A 13,952-nucleotide genomic window follows, 5' to 3' on the forward strand; every position below is an offset into this window, starting at 1 on the left:
CCAATCCCCAGGTGGGGGCAGGGGATCCCTCGGTTTGGAGGCCCTCCCCCCACTTCAGGGTCGTCAGAAAGTGGGGGGGAGGGGAGGGAAATGTCTGCTGGGAACTCTGTTATTCCCTAGGGAGATTTATTCCCATAAAAAATCATGGGAGAATTGATCCGCGGGTATCTGGGGCTCTGGGGGGGGGCTGTTTTTTGGGGTAGAGGCACCAAATTTTCAGTATAGCATCTAGTGCCACTCCCCAAAATACCCCCCAAGTTTCAAAACGATTGGACCAGGGGGTCCAATTCTATGAGCCCCAAAAGAAGGTGCCCCTATCCTTCATTATTTCCTATGGAAGAAAGGAATTGAAAAGGTGTGTTGTCCCTTTAAATGTGATGGCCAGAACTCCCGTTGGAGTTCAGTGATGCTTGTCACAGCCTTGATCTTGGCTCCACCCCTAATGTCTCCTGGCTCCACCCTCAAAGTCTCCTGGCTCCACCCCCAAAGTCCCCAGATATTTCTTGAATTGGACTTGGCAACCCTACCCCCCCCTCCCATCTTCAATACTGGGAGCTACTACTTGCCAAAGTATCTCTTTCAAGAAAGACTTTCAGAAGACAATTAGTTCTAGCAATCTTGTATAGTTTGTTTCCATCAAACATCAGTGAGATGTAGTTTCTGAAATGTAGTCATAACACAGCATTTGCTTGTTTCCTCAACAAAAAGGGAGGAATCATCTGTGCAAGACAACAGTTTAAATTGGGTGGAAGGTTTCTTTTCACCCATGCATGGTGTCGCCATTCAGAATGTATACACAGTGCTATAGTTGGCCCTGAACAGGGGGAAAAAAATTCTTGATTTATCTTTCCCATTCTAATTTGTCTTCCCCACTATATAGAAGCAAAAACAAACAATTGATGTTATTCATTGCACAGCACATCTGATTACACAGGTGCATAGAGGCGACAAATGGAAAAGAATTCCATGCTTAAACTTCAAACAAGTTGGTCGTTTTCAGTGCAATCCTACATGTCAATTCCTAGCTCCACACCTTCCGATGATGTCACATCCAGCACTGAAACCCCTCCCCTTGCTGTGATGTCACTTTTAGGCCATTCCCCCAAACCCGCCTCTCACACTGTGGCTTTCAAGCATCAGGTATTTAGTCTATGTGGCTCTTTCATGAAGCAAGTTTGGCCACCCTTGCTTCAGACCAACACAGCTACCCACCAGAATCTATATTCATAAGCCAAGATGAAGTTTCTTTCTTACTTATCTTTCTCATGATTCTACAACTTCCCAAATCTGAAAACCCTTTACAGTCTTCATTATACAAATTAACAAACTACATGCATGGCTACTTTCACATCATAAGGGTGTGCAGTTCTTCTGTGTTTTTTGGGGAAAAGGAAGGCCTATGAAAATCGTAGCAAACTATATCTATCTAGGTATTGCTCAGAATAAGGCTGATTTCGCACTCACCTTGGTCTGAGGCAGGCTTCCATTTCCATGCGGAGCAAACTGGTGATTTTGCACCAGTTGCTACATGCCGCCATTTTGCACAGGGCAAACCTGCGATTTGCTGCACTGCAATGTAAACCTGTTTTTTTAGGTTTACATTGCAGCACGGCAAATCGCATGTTTGCCCCATGCAAAATGGCAGCATGGAGCAATTGGTGCAAAATCGCCAGCTTGCTCTGCACGGAAACGAAAGCCTGTCCTGGACCAAGGTGAGTGCGGAATCAGCCCTGTGTTCCTTAGATGCACAGCATATTTCTGACTTGAGAGCATTGGAAGATGTTGTTAACCAAATAAAAGCAGCATGAACAGACTCAATAAGTTAAGTACTTTGGCAGTAGATGTTGGATGTTGCCTGAATGTTTGTATTTAGGCATCTGGTATATTCCCTCTTATCTCTGTGAGCTCAGTTGGCTTACTTGGAGCCAGGAGTCTGTGACACTTATATGAATTGTCCCCAAGTTTGTTGGTAATGAAAAAATGATGTTATCCAGAACCAGACATTGTTTCCTGATGCCTTGCATTAGAATACAAAGTTTTATAAAGTGGGCTCAGTCAGCTTTTTGTAACAAGAATGTGTTTAGTGAGAAGCAGTTACAACACAATCTGGCAGTGAATGAATATATATACAATTAGAACACAGAAAACCATGCCCCCTCAGGCAAGCACCCACCAATCCCATGCACCCTCTAGGATCCTTCATTTGCATTTCCCTCTGAAATGCCTCACTTCCTGATTGGCTGATTCTAGCAGAATGGCCAATCAGAATGTAGGCATCAGGATCCTGGCTGGCAATGGATGTTTGTTTCAAGTTTAGTCATTAACTTAATACATAAAACAGAAATCTGCAAAGAAATAAAATAAAAAGGTCTGCATATGTGCAGAGTGCCTTCCCCTCACCAGTGTTCTGTCTAAGCTGAGTTAGTGTGAGCTAGCTCAGTTTTTTAGCTTCCAGCTCACACATTTTTGTCTTAGCTCAGGAAAAGTGGCCCTATAGCAAATTTATGCAGTAGCTAATGACTTTAATGCCAGTAGCTCACAAAGTAGAATTTTTTGCTCACAAGACTCCACGAGTGTGTTGTCCCTCACCACAATTAAGAAGGGTACATCTGCCCATCAATTTCTGATTTTGATATATTAATTTCCTTCACTATGTTTCCCACTGGAATTAAACCCAAACAAATGGTGACCATATAAACTACACTATTTATTCCAGTTTAGTCCTAACATCTGTCATACAACTTTATTATGCTGTATGCTAATTTGCTGCTCACCCTCTACCTATATGTATGGACTGGCAACTTCCATTTCAATGTAACTGAAGAAGTGTGTGTGCACATGAAAACTTATACCTTGAATAAAACTTTGTTGGTTTTAAATGCCACTGAACTCAAACTTTGGTCTGCTGCTTCAGACTGACCAACATGGCTACCCATCTTCACTGAGAAACTGTGATTGTTCTGTACAGTTATGGGACAATTTTTTCAAAGCAAGGAACATTCTTCCAGGAAGACTAGAATCTCTCTTCACCCTGGGTCTCTTTTTGGAAATCAACACTCTAATAAAATAAACACTTTTACTCCAGTCAAGCAACTCTTGCAATTTAACATATTTTATCAAACTGAATGTAATACAGGACAACATTATGATAATATTATTTTTGACATTTCAACTTTAAATTGATTTTAAGAGGATTCAGCTAGTCTCACATTAAAAAAGTAATAAGTAATAGGACACAGACTGTTCCTTGAATTTTGTTTCTAAGTGATACCTAGTGAGACTGAATTTTTAAAAAAGTTAAATATTATAGAATGCTGGAGGCAAAAAGGCTTTAGGGCAAAATAATTTTCCTGTAGAGACTTGTGAGAACATTGGAGGGAGAACGACAGTTGAGAGAACTTTCTTAATTTAATATGCAGAGTTGTAGATGCTCCTGGCTATGCTGGAGAGCGTCAGTCAACTTTCCAAGACAACTTGTTGTAAATTGTATAAAAACCTCAGAAAGAGAGGAAAGGTGTCTCCAGTCAGGCAGCAATGGATGTGTTTATGAAACCCTGATTTCAAGAGACACATGTTTATTTGACCTGTTCAACAAAATGTAAGAGGCACTGCTGAGGCAAAAGGACGGAAGTTTCCATTACTAATTTTTTTTTAAATAATAGAGAGTAGATAGAATTTATTATATATATTGGGGATTTTAGAGATGTGCAGTGAGAGCAGAAATTAGAAAGAGAAAATGGTGGCTGGGGAGGCAGGGTGTGTGGAAAAGGACAGGGACAGATCTGTGGAATATGTAAAGATTGTATCCCACTAAAACTCTGAGAAAGTAACAGCTGAGAAAAAAGAAGGCCATTTCAAATAAGAATGCCACTTTTTTACTTTTAATTTTTTTTCCAATAACTTATACCCTGCCTTTCTGCCCTCATGAGAGCCACCTAGGAAACTAAAAAATTAAATCATACATAATATAATAACAAATACTGTCAAAACCAAGAAACCCTTAAAAACATTGTACTAATTTGACTTGAAAAAAAAAGGAAACAGCCATACATTCTATCACTGAATTTAGAATGTTACTCAATATAGAATGCGCCTCCAGCAGGAGAGTCAGGTGGGAAACAATGTCAGCCATGTTGTTATATCATTTATGAGGAAACTGCAAAGGTTGTGTAGGGTAGCTCTAGGAATTGCCAGAAAACCATAGAGTTTCTGATGATTCCTTGAGCTACACTAACAATGAAATCCTAAGGGCCACAAGTGCCACAGTGGCTGGGCGCTAATCTAATCATGGAGCAGATATTCTGTTCCCTAAAGTGTTCTGGCAGAGACTGGGAAGCAGTCAAAAGTCTGAGAATCCGGGTTGTAGAGGTTGCAAACACATCAGCATCCCTGGCAACCATGTCATTGTATCCCATAAAGAGGGATGGGCATGAACCAGCTCAGAAACTAAAGTTCATGATAAATTTTGGCTGGTTTATGCTTCAGAAAGTGAAGTTTGTGCCAGGTCAACTGGCGTGAACTTTCCACAAACTTTCAAGTTGTTCATGGTGATTTATAGCTGCTCATGAATGAAATCATTTCCAGATGGATTGGCTTCATGTAGAGGAATAGAGAGTCAAACCTGGTTCTCCATATTAGAGTCCACTGCTCTTGACCACTACACCAAACTCTCTCTCAATAGAACCAATCAAGGGCTGTCAGGAATGGGGACTGAGCCTTGTGCATGTCACAGTCAAGGGGCAATGCCCCATGGGATACCTGGGGCTAAAACAGTAGACTAAGAAGAATGGGGGGGGGGATCAGTACTAGCCATGCCCAGAGGTATCCTTGTTGAATCATCACCTGCCAGAAAACAAAACAGAGTGATGGCAACTGGGCACAGTGCCATGGTGGGGTCAGCCATGGATGTTGTGCCCCGGCAGGGTCCACCTATAGTTGGTATCCTATGGTCCTCCAAGTCTTTTTGGTGTGGTCCTGCTGGTGAGTGGGGTAGCCACATTTTGGGCTTGCATGGGTGCTTAAAGACCATGCTGTGGTTTTTACTGGCATAACTTTCTGTCACTAATGGGGAGTGTTCCCAAGGTGAAATGGCTAAGGGATCCAATTACTCCTGGCCTGCTTACTTCCTCACTTGCACAGGGACATATGCAATTGGCCCACTGATGGGTGGTTGCTGTAGGGCTGTGATGGCAGCTGAAAGTCAGAGGTCAGTGCTCAGGCAGTGCTCCCCCCCCCCCCATAGGATTGCACTGTATGTCACTTACAGGTTTTTTCCAGAAGTCATGTAGGAACTCAGCTGATATCACTGTGTTTTTGTTTGGTTTTCCCCAGGACAGCTCAGCTATGACTTTTCTATGTCATGGAAATACTGGCTTTAGTCTGAAGGCATAATTGTTTTAGCACTAAAAAAAAACTACATGGCGAAGACTGTTAGGATGCCATCCTAAGCAAAGTTACCCTGGTCTAATCCCATTATGTTCAAATCAGAACACAGATTTCTCCTTTCTCCATAAAAAGTGGCATACAACATACAGAAATCAAGTTCAGAAATGTATGTGTAATGTAAGTTCAGAGATGTATGTGTAATGTTATGCACCAATTTGGGGTACCTTTCAGGTTGGAGAGACAAGGAGGCTGGATCTACAGTCTAGAGTCTGCCAGTGATGGGCCGCAATTGATCTGGCATTGGCTTAGTCACTCTGGCAATGGAGAAGGCAGCAGATGGGCCCAAGGCCTGTGCTTGCCTGTAGCAGATAGGGGTGTGCATTCGGTTCGGCCGAACCGAATCAACTGCCGAATCACCCCTGATTCAGCTGTATACGGAATCACATACAGCCAAATCCAATTGGGGCTTATTATGCGGGAGCCGAGTATGGCTCCCCGTATACTTCCATATAGATATTCAGAAGTATACGGAATTCAATGCAAAAGGTGGGAAAGGGGCTTCTGCAGCCTCAGGGGAGCTGCTTGCCTCCTTTCCCGCCTTTGGTAGCCTTTTCCCGCCTCTCCCATAGCCTCCCTGGGATCATGGGGGGAGGGGAAAGAGGAGCCCCAGCAGCCAATCCAAAGCATGCATTTGCAAAATGCATTGCAAATGCATGCTTTGCAGGGCTGTTGTGTAGCTGATCCCCCAGCAATCAGCAACATTGTTGTTCTTTTGATCTTTTGCTTACTTGGGTATCCAAGTAAGCACTGTTGTCTGACCAATCACAGAGCAGTGCCATTTTTTGAAACTAGTCTCTGTAGGGCCAGAGAACCTTCTTAAGGAATCTGCCTGGCTGGACTCCTCCATTGCTGCTGTGTTGGTGTGAGAGAGAGATTGTGCTGTGCTGGCCCTTGGCCTCAGCTGCTTCAGCAAACCCAGATGCCAGCTCTCCAGCCCTGCCCTCTCGTCAGAGCAGACCTTGAGCAGATTGTGTTTTGTGTGGCAGGGTCTGTCCCTCTCTCTATACATGCCCTATCAGATGTTAGGAAATAAGGCAGGGTCTTTAGCTTAGGAGTTCTAGAACTCTACAGTGTTTCAGTTACCTTGAAGATGTCTCCAGCTCAGGACAGGAAAAGGAAAAGGAAAGGAAAGATCCCCTGTGCAAGCACCAGTCGTTTCCGACTCTTGGGTGACGTTGCTTTCACAACGTTTTCACAGCAGACTTTTAATGGAGTGGTTTGCCATTGCCTTCCCCAGTCATCTACACTTTCCCCCCAGCAAGCTGGGTGCTCATTTTACCAACCTCGGAAGGATGGAAGACTGAGTCAACCTCGAGCCGGCTACCTGAAAACCCAGCTTCCTCCAGGGATCAAACTCAGGTCGTGAGCAGAGCTTAGGACTGCAGCTTTAACACTCTGCGTCATGGGGCTCTTAAAGCTCAGAACAGCACATGGTCAAAATGGCTTTCCCCTCCATACTTCATCTAAGAGATCTGCTTCCTCTGATGGACCTAGTACAAAAGAGAGTTTTTTTCTGCTGCAATGAGTTTTTATCATTTCTCTTTGCTCCCTCATTCCCTGACCAGGTCAAGTCAGGTTAGTGAAGCATTTCCTGGGGTTTCTTCCTGGAGAGTATTCCTGAAGCTTTTTTAGCGTAAAGTCCTCCAACTCTCTGTTCCCTGCTTGGAGAAGGGGAATAACTTTACCCACCTATTATATCTCCTGTTAAATCTATTTGTGTGTGTCTGAAGGTGAGCTGAGGTATGTTTCGGAAGCAAATGAACTGATCCCCCCTCCTGCCTGTTTTCTGCCCAGAGTGGGGAAAGCTATTATAATGCACAGTGAAGGCTCATTTAAAACCTCCCAGGAAAAAATGTATTTCTTCATAGAAGGAAAACACTTCATGGAGCTGTGTTTTTCAGTAAACACCTATCCTTAAAAACAAAAAAAACCCAGTATGGCATGTGGAGACTACCAGCCACCACTGGAAAGACTGTGTCCTTTTGAGCCCCTTTGCAGACCTCACTCTCTGTCAGAATGATCTATTGGGGTTGTCTGATAGATCATTTTTCTCAGGGGAAAGAAAATTTAATAGAAATAAACCACATTGTAATTAAGGAATAGTGACATCTAAATAATGGAATAATAAAGCAACAGGTTTCATTACCATGGGGAAGAAGAAAGGAGCTTGAATTAAGTAGAGACCATTCATGGGAAATAAATAACTTCACCGGATGTATTTTACTGGACTACACAGAATTGTACTCAAGAGACTATTTATAAAATACATGATGTGAAACATTTAATAAGTAAGATTTAACAGAAGTTTATTGGTTCAACAGCTAAACCTGAGGTAAAGGAATCCAAACATTCATGTTTTTGTTGTTCTCTTTAAATCTGTATTGGATTTCTTAAACTGCAAATTATATATACACCCTTCAGTTCTCATGGCATAAAATGTTTTCTTATACCATGAGAAGAAGTTTGCAAATGACAGGCCAAGCACCAGTCATGCAAGGACTGGATTTGGCTATAAGATTGCCAGTTGCCAAACAGCATATTTTGTTGTAAGGTTTTGCCAAAAAAAATCTACATGTCTGAACCTAAAATATATGGTTAGAATAAATGGCCAAGAAGCAATATTAATAAGAAACTATGAATACTGGAAAATGCAAAGAGGTATTCAGCAGATATGTGTGTGTAGACTCTTAGAAAGACTACCTTATTTGGTCTGAAGACTGCATACTGCACTGTAAACAATATGATAGCATGAATCTGCCTCACTACTTCACCCCGCAGAACAGTATTGTGAGGGAGGCTTTTGCACACAGCTGGCTGGAAAAGGTAATCTGACGCTTCTAGAAGTGTCTCAATTCACTTATGCTGGCTAGCTAATAAGAAGCCATAAGGTACAGGTTATTTAACCCAGTCTGCTGCCTTCTCCGCCACCATTTAGGTGGAGAATGGGAGTGCATAATGACAATAGTGTAGATTTTTTCTTTGCCTTCTGATGAGGCACATGATTTCATAGTGCAGCTTGGAGTGTATTAGGCAGGGCTTTTTTGGGGGAAAAATCCCACAGGAACTCATTTGCATATTAGGCCACATTCCCTGACACCAAGCCAGCTAGAACTGTGTTCCTGTGCATTCCTGCTCAAAAAAAGCCCTGGTATTAGGCAAAGCCAGAGGAATGTAATGGTGCAGTTTTAGGCATCATTTCAGTTTAGAATCAGTAGGCTTGCCAGTCACCAGGTCCCAGAGAGGGATTCTTCATTTTTTCAGGTTCCTCCATGCCACCAGCCAGCTTATGGAGGTTGGGATATTACATGCTCCATGTTGCCTTCTCTATAGGGCTGCCAAGCCCCCGGTCCAGGTGGGGAATCCCCCACTCCAGAGGTTCCCAATCTGCTGGTCCACATTGGGCTGGTGGGGGAACCTCCCCCTGCGTTGCCAGCGCAATGATGTCACCCAGAAGTGACATCATCAAAATGGTGGCACGCACACAGGACCACTCTAGGTGTTTCCAAGAAAACTCTATGTTTTCCTGGACACTCTAATCATTTGGGAGGTAAAACTCTATGGTACAATAGGTACCATAGAGTTTTAACCTCCCAAATGGCTATAATGTCCAGGAAAAACATAGAGTTTTCCCAGAAACACCTAGAGCAGCCATTTGTGATGACATCACTTCTGGGTGACATTATTTTGTTGCGCATGCACAATGCTCATGCATGAATGTCACCCGCCAGGGCTTGAAGAGGACTTGGCAACCCTACTCCTCTAGCATCTGTGGCCTTTACCACAGAGACTAGAGACAATTCCTAGAGGCCATTTTCCCCTAGAGATAGTTCTCCTGATCGATCCCCAATTACTTAGGGACAGGAAATTTTGTCTTGGGGCAGATCATTCCTCACCATGGTAATGCCCCTGAGGCATTCACCCTTGGGAACCTCATTTTGTTAGGGCTTGTTTCCCCTTTTTCTGCACACATGTACACCTCAGTGTGAGGCTAGAAATGACAGATGGAGCCTGAATTAAAATTATATCAAAAGGCAGTGAGTCACACTAAGGCAAAAAGGAATGCGAAGTGGCTCCTCTATCAATCTTCCAAATACCCAACATAAGAGGGATTTAATCAAGGGTCATTTTCCCTGAGGACCTCAGAGCTTCTTTCCAGATAATTTGATCCTAACTAACATCCTTAATCCTACAAAGCAATTAGCAATGGGCTGATTCTAGCAATTGATCCATATATCAATGACTAGACAAGAAGATTCTCAGTTTGTACTAGGCCACAGCTCTCTGCCAGTCTCCCCAAGGGAACCTTAGTTCAGATACTCTCAATGCAACAGGAGAAAATTCTCCTCCACAGTAAAAACAATGGCTTTTCAGGCTTGCTCATCTTTGAAAGATCACATATTTATTATTCCCACATTCTGATGCCAACTTTGCATCCATCCTGTTTTGAGACCAATTCTGTCACCCGAGCCTTTTGGTTGGCTTCTCACTTCTTTGCTTTACAGACCTGTCTCTGTGTCACTGTCCCCCAATGCTGCTTCACTGCCACTATAGGCAACCTCCCTTTTCCCCAACAGCAAGCCCATATGTTTCCTTTCTCCTCTTTTAGTTTTATTCCCCAGCCAGTAGGCAGTTTTTCTATGGAATAGTGTGTATATGTGTGTGTGATTTATTGGATTGCTTTTTCATTCTGTAATTTTCATTGCCACTTTTCCTACATTGCATAGGTAAATTTGGTCTCTTTTTTTCTGTTTATAAAATAACCCCCCTTCTGTTTAAGAGTCTTTCCCTCTTCATTTGAGTGTTTATCTGGACCTTAGTATATACAGGCTAGATCGCAAGTATATAAAAATACTCTAAATACACATGTTTCTTTTGTGCCTGCAAGAGGAAAACTGTGCACGTTGCAGCCCTGACATGTGCAGACCAATTTGAGTAACATTGGGAAGGTAAATGGAAGCCCTAGTCAAGAGACAATCCCTTTCAACTCTTTCTCCATTATCTTATTTACTTATCTTAGGAAGATAGAAAGGACGCCAGTATTATTACATCCCCTGCCCAATCTCGCTCAATTTTAGTTCACTTGCATTGTTGAGGTTATCTGATGTTCCCTTTTAAAAAGATAGATCATAGAATCAAAGAAGAGTTGGAAGGGACTTCTAGGGTCATCTAGTCCAACCCCCTGCACAATGCAGGAAACTCACAAACACTTCCCCCTAAATTCACAGGATCTTCATTGCTGTCAGATGGCCATCTAGCCTCTCTTTAAAAACCTCCAAGGAAGGAGAGCCCACCATCTCTCGAGGAAGCCTGTCCCACTGAGGAATCACTCTAACAGTCAGGAAGTTCTTCCTAATGTTGAACCAGAAACTCTTTTGATTTATTTTCAACCCATTGGTTCTGGTCCTACCTTCTGGGGCCACAGAAAACAATTCCACACCATCCTCTATATGACAGCCCTTCAAGTACTTGAAGATGGTGATCATATCACCTCTCAGCCGCCTCATCTCCAGGCTAAATATCCCCAGATCCTTCAACCTTTCCTCATAGGACTTGGTCTCCAGACCCCTCACCATCTTCTTCGCTCTCCTCTGGACCTGTTCCAACTTGTATATATCCTTCTTAAAATGTGGTGCCCAAAACTGAACACAATATTCCAGGTGAGGTCTTACCAGAGCAGAGTAAAGTGATACCATCACATCACGTGATCTGGACACTATACTTCTGTTGATAAAGCCCAAAATTACATTTGCCTTTTTAGCCACCGCATCACACTGTTGACTCATGTTCAGCATATGATCCACTAAGACCCCTAGATCCTTTTCGTACATACTACTGCTAAGACAAGTCTCCCCCATCCTATAACCATGCATTGGATTTTTCCTACTTAAATGCAGAACTTTACATTTATCCCTGTTAAAATTCATTTTATTGCTTTTAGCCCAGTTTCCCAGCCTGTCAAGGTCATCCTGTATCCTGTTTCTGTCTTTTTCTGTGTTTGCAACCCCTCCCAATTTAGTATCATCTGCAAATTTAATAAGCATTCCCTCTATTCCTTCATCCAAATCATTGATAAAGATGTTGAATAAAACAGGTCCCAGGACAGATCCTTGAGGTACTCCACTTGTCACTCCTCTCCAAGCGGATGAGGAACCATTCACAAGCACTCTTTGGGTGTGATCTGTCAACCAGTTACAGATCCACCTAATGGTAACAGGATCCAAACCACATTTCACCAACTTGTCAACAAGGATAGTATGTGGAACCTTATCAAAAGCCTTACTGAAATCAAGATAAACGATGTCTGCAACATTCCCCCGATCTAGCAAGGTAGTCACTTTCTCAAAAAAAGAGATCAGGTTAGTCTGACATGACTTGTTCTTGAGAAAACTATGCTGGCTCTTAGTAATCACATCCATTCTTACTAAATGTTCCAGGACCGACTGTTTGATGATTTGTTCTAAAACTTTTCCAGGTATAGACATCAAGCTGATGGGTCGGTAGTTACCCGGATCATCTTTTTTCCCCTTCTTGAAGATGGGAACAACATTCACCCACCTCCAATCTTCCAGCACCTCTCCTGTTCTCCAAGAATTCTCAAAAATAATAGCCAGAGGCTCAGAAATTACATCCACAAGCTCTTTTAGAACTCTTGGTTGCAATTCATCTGGCCCTGAGGACTTAGTTTCATGTAAAGAAACTAGATGTTTATGTAGTACCCCTATGCTGATCCATGGTTGGAACTTCATACCCTCCTTATATGTTCTGTTTTTGCCATATTGAGCACTGTTTCCCTCAGAAGAGAAGACTGAGGAAAAGTAGGAATTGAGCAGTTCCGCCCTCTCTTCATTACCTGTTACAATTTCACTTTCTTGCCCTCGCAATGGGCCTACCATGTCCTTGCTCTTTTTCTTACTCTGAACATAAGAAAAGAACCCTTTTTTGTTGTTTTTAGCATCTTTGGCCAGCCTAAGCGCATACTGAGCTTTAGCTTTCCTAACTTTTTCTCTACAAGCGCTGGTGATTTGTTTATATTCATCCTTGGTTATAAGGCCCTCCTTCCAATTCCTAAAGGAGTCTTTTTTATTTCTCAAGTCTTTAGAGAGCTGTCCATGGAGCCACTTCTGCCTCTTTAGGCTTTTTCCATTTTTTCTTCTCATAGGAATCATCTATGATTGCGCTTTCAATATTTCCCTTTTAAGAAACCTGCACCCTTCCTGAACCCCCTTCCTCCTAAGTATCTCTGACCATAAGATAAGATAAGATAAATTTATTTTTATATCCCGCCCTCCCCCGCCAAAGGCAGGCTCAGGGCGGCTCACAGACATGGAAAACCATGATATAAATAAAATACAATATAAAACAAACAATTTTAAAATACAAATTCAGTTGCGATGCAATTACATAGTTAATTAAATAGATAAAACAGGTGCTATAAAGTGCTATTGATCACAATCATGCACAAGATGGCTGGATGGCTACAGATCCATTTAGCCAGGTTCTGTCCCAAAAGCAAGCTGAAACAGAGAGGTTTTGCAAGCCCTGCGGAACTGGTTCAGGTCCCGCAGGGCTCGCACCATCTCTGGAATTTGATTCCACCATCGAGGGGCCATTGCTGAAAAGGCTTGCTCTCTGGTTGTCTTCAGTCTAGCCTCTCTTGGCCCAGGGATTTTTAAAAGGTTTTGAGAGCTAGATCTCAGTGCTCTCTGGGGGATATATGGGGATAGGCGGTCCCTAAGGTAGGCAGGTCCTCGGCCATGGGATTTTACCCAGCATAGTTTTAAGTTTATCGAAGTTTGCCTTTCTGAAGTCCAACCTATAAGTCTAACTACGTATAGCTTTTCCCTTCCCTAAGACTGTAAATTCCAAAATCACATGGTCACTACTGCCCAGGGTGCCCACTATTTCCACTTCTTCAATCAATTCTTCCTTGTTGGTGAGAATCAAATCCAAGAGAGCAGATCCCCTTGTTTCCTTCTTCACTTTCTGGAAAAGGAAGGTGTCAGCAAGACAAGTCAGGAATCTATTTGACTTTTCATTTTTAGCAGAGTTGGACTTCCAACAGATGTCCGGGTAATTGAAATCTCCCATGATCACTGTATCCCTTCTCTTGGAGAACTTTGCAAACTGCTGTAGAAGTATCTCATCCAAGTCCTCTGCTTGACTTGGTGGTCTATAGCAGACCCCCACGATAATATCACTGTTATTTCTTACTTCTTTTATTTTTACCCAGAGACTTTCAACTGAGCTGCCATGCTCAGATTCACATATTTCCTCACAAGTATATACCTCCTTCACATATACTGCTACGCCCCCACCCTTTTTCATTTGCCTGTCCCTTTTAAATAAGTTGTACCCCTGAATCCTAATATTCCAGTTGTGAGTGTCATCCCACCAAGTTTCAGTAAGGCCAAGTTTCAGTATGGTCTCCTTCCTTTATTAGGACTTCCAGTTCCTCCTGTTTGTTTCCCATACTCTGTGCATTAGTGTAAAGACATCGGAATCCATGT

Source organism: Heteronotia binoei, chromosome 6 (assembly GCF_032191835.1).
Source record: "Heteronotia binoei isolate CCM8104 ecotype False Entrance Well chromosome 6, APGP_CSIRO_Hbin_v1, whole genome shotgun sequence".
Classification (NCBI taxonomy): domain Eukaryota; kingdom Metazoa; phylum Chordata; class Lepidosauria; order Squamata; family Gekkonidae; genus Heteronotia; species Heteronotia binoei.